The sequence below is a fragment of the Nilaparvata lugens genome, unplaced genomic scaffold, assembly GCF_014356525.2.
Source record: "Nilaparvata lugens isolate BPH unplaced genomic scaffold, ASM1435652v1 scaffold7844, whole genome shotgun sequence".
In the NCBI taxonomy this organism is placed as follows: domain Eukaryota; kingdom Metazoa; phylum Arthropoda; class Insecta; order Hemiptera; family Delphacidae; genus Nilaparvata; species Nilaparvata lugens.
This window is the reverse complement of record NW_024093591.1, coordinates 1-3,706: the sequence shown is the minus strand read 5'-3', so window position 1 is coordinate 3,706 and position 3,706 is coordinate 1. Positions and strand designations below refer to the sequence as shown.

The window sequence follows — 3,706 nt, the reverse complement described above, 5'->3', positions numbered from 1 at the left end:
TGTGCTCCTGATCGAAATTTTTCTGCATAGATCTAATTTTTTTTCGTAGCTGAACAAAAAAGTTCCTCATGACTTTGCTGTGCAATGAGCGGTTAAAAAGTACACAATTTTGGGGGGGCCCCAGCTCCCTCAGGGGGGCAAATTTCTGAAAATCCTTTCTTAGTGGATGTTTTCAGGCTACCATAAACAATCGTGCAAAATTTCAAGTTTTTAGGCTAAGTAGTTTGGGCTGTGGTGTGATTTCAGTCTGTCGGGGCTTAGCCTTTTATAAGTATAGAGAGAGAAGAAGATTGTCGAATGCTGAATGCTCTATAAATACCGTAGCTGGTAGCCGAGGTACCGGTAATTCTTATTTCTGAAACAAAATGTACAAAAAATTAAGAATTTGTTATTGTAATTTTAAATTTAAATAGGCTACATATGGTGATTTTCTATATCTCTTCTACTACCAAGTTTTTTTAACATACACGAAATACCAAGTGGTAACTAGGTTCCCCAACAAGATTTCTATTTTATATATTATTTTATATTTTTTCCCATTAATTCATCAATCAAATGCATTACAAAATCTATTAAAATGATAAAAATGAGTTTCTTCTGTTGATAAAAAGGATTTCTTAAAAACTGACAGGCCAACAAAATTGAACATCCTAGTATATTGTTGTAGGGGAAATGTTGTTAAATAATTAGGTAAATTATGGTTATAGCGAAGCAATTTCTTCTAATTTAGATTTTAAGTTATCATTATGAATAGGTTTGGCAATAAAATAAAAATTGAACATTAAATTGATTACGCACAGGCCTTTGTTGCCTATGTAAGCTCTTTTCTGTCTGATACAAGATTTTATACAAGAATAGAATTGTGAGCTCAAGAGTTTTATTGTTTAGTATAGTTCTATATCTGTTGTTGATTTAAGTATATTATATCGTTTCTTGAATTGTATAAACTTATTGCTTAAGATTCTATGTAACTGCTTTGAATTGTATTTTAGAAGGAAAATATAAATTGAATTGAATCTCTTATGTATTATGATAATGGATATAAGATATACCAAAATTGCTTGAATTGTATTTTAGAAGGAAAATATAAATTGAATTGATTCTTATGTATTATGATAATGGATATAAGATATACCAAATATTGCATGACATGGAATACCAAGTAGGGTAATAGAATTACCCCCAGGATATATCTGCTAATATTTTCAAAAATATAAGGAATGAAATGATTCTATGAGATAAAATAACTAAAGTGATATGTTTTTAGTTTAAGTACTCAAACCTCAACGTTTTCCTATGGAATACATCAACATTATATCTACAAAAATAGACAAAATGTGGGTTGGGTAGTCCATTACCCCGCTTAGTAGTAGAAGGGATATACTGTATTATTGTACGATTGTTATTAAACATACTGTATCATGAAATAGGCCAAATTCAGTTACAGGTGTGCTCTTTTCTGACATTGGTCAACAGCAAACTTATCTGAGGAAGTTATCAGGTAATATTTTATAAGTACGATTATGATAAAATTGGAAAATCAAAGAATTCAATGATACAGTACCTTACGACCTACAACTATGTACCGTTCAGTTACGACTATCAATTCTTAATGCTTCATACTAGGCACTTCAATATCATAAGAAATGAATTTTATAGTTAACGGTCTTGTATGAAATGTTTTTTATTCATTGGAAACCATTTTTACCTATTTGAGCTCCTAGTTAACTTGTTGGAATTTAAAAGTAGGGTGAACAAAATAATATTGAATAGGAGTTGCTAAATTTTTTTCAAGTTTGAAATTATTTGCAGCCTACATGTGTACATTGTCACAAACCACATGTGAGTCTTGACGTCTCCTGAAACAATTTCGGTCTGCTGTGTCTTTTGTTCTATTTATCAGCGCTTGCTGCGGCATTGATATCCTTAATTAATCTGTTCGCTGCATGAGAATCCATTGATTATAATACTATTCTATTGCAGATCTAACAATCAATTAAGACAAAATCCTGCCAGATTCTATCGGCAACAAAAACAATCTATTTCCAGAAGAAGTCAGGAAGCAACAAACAAATTCTAACACCGAACACAGCAGTTGATGGTAACGCAGAAGTGGTGCACATTGAGTGTGCTGATGGAGCAAGAGAGAGTACTCTTGGCAAGGAGAGCATTACATGGTCTGCTATGATGGCAGTGGTACCCTCCCAATAATGTGTGCATTAGTGAGTGTTCTTTCAATATTTATTATTATTTACTATCCATAATTTGATTGCAAGATTATTCACAGTTGGCATTGAATCGAGGTCGTTTTCAAGACTGAATGAAATAAAAAGAGATTATTCTAGAGTGAAAAATGATAAGAAAAGTAGTATTTGAAGTAGATGCCTACTTTTGTTTTGATTGATCTTTATAATAAGTGAGTTTCTCGAATGCACGCTCGTATCATGCCCAGCAGGAAGTATATAGAATTATTATTATTAAACGAAAATCCAAATTAAATGCTACAATTCTCCCGAAGACTTCTGCTACTGCAAAATATTGACAACAGGATAAACAGCCAGATTCGATGAGCGTTACTATTCAAAAATTATTTGTCAGCCCGGGAAACAATAATACTTTTTGAATAGTAGCGCTCATCGAATTTCCATCTGGCTGTTTACCCTGTTGTCAATATTTGCAGTAGCAGAAGTCTTCGGGGTGAATTGCGGCATTAATTTGGATTTTTGTTTAATAATAATATTCATTCAATAGCATTTGAATAATTATTGCAATATTTCAGTAATTTCCATCTGTAGTATATAGAGTGTTACATTCTACACACTCTGTGATCATATCAGCGGAGTACAAGCATTTTTTTCCTGAAAAACAAACGATTATTTTATGTGAATTTTCCAAATGAATTAATTTTTATCTCCATTGTATTAAATGGTGACCTAATTTCAGATTGTGGTGAAACGGACCATCATTATCAATCAAATGATACTCAATATGATACTTCAGTAGCTTTTCCTTGGAAAGCTGGGCTTTACAAGAAGAAGAGTGACTCTGATGATTTCGAATTTATCTGTAGTGCTACATTGGTAGAAACACAATACCTTCTAACAGGTCAGTACGGTATTCTTTTCTATTTGTGTAAAATTCATAACTTGAGAGTAACTTTGCATATACTACTTTCTAAAGTAGATTACATATTAAGTTAAATATATACCAAATTGAAGATGAATAATGCACTGATATTACGTATTCGCTCTTACCAAATTCAAAAAAATCCTAGAGATCCAAAAGAGAAGCGAAGTATTACACATATTTTCAACACTGTCATAGGCCTACTGATATAGATAAATCACACTTTTCATAATTTATTGGTCTACTATAAAATTCAATTTTTTGATTGTGCATGTTTTGTAATAAAAAAACGATAATTTCATGTGAATTTTTCAAATGAGATCCTTTTTATCTCCATTGTAGGTTAAATTGTGACTAAATTTCAGATTGTGGTGAAATTGTCCACATGTCTTATTAAATTATAAAAATTAACTTTAAAAATGATTATATAATGTTTGTATAAAATATATTTTCATTTGTTAGTTCTGCATTTCAACATTGTGATTTTGATAAATGTTTGTTGCAGCCGCTCGTTGTGTGACTGATAGCAATGGAACTGTTATAAGTGGTGAATTGCTAAGAGTCGGATTGGGAAAGAGTT

The 3,706-nt window shown here is 31.4% G+C and overlaps 1 long non-coding RNA gene across 1 annotated transcript; it reads left to right on the top strand.

The window, feature by feature from the left end:
* The first annotated feature begins 2,393 nt into the window (after positions 1-2,393).
* Positions 2,394-3,706, top strand: LOC120349002. Its single transcript, XR_005570266.1, has 3 exons — positions 2,394-2,458; positions 2,944-3,105; positions 3,632-3,706. It is a non-coding gene; the product is annotated as an uncharacterized LOC120349002 (long non-coding RNA).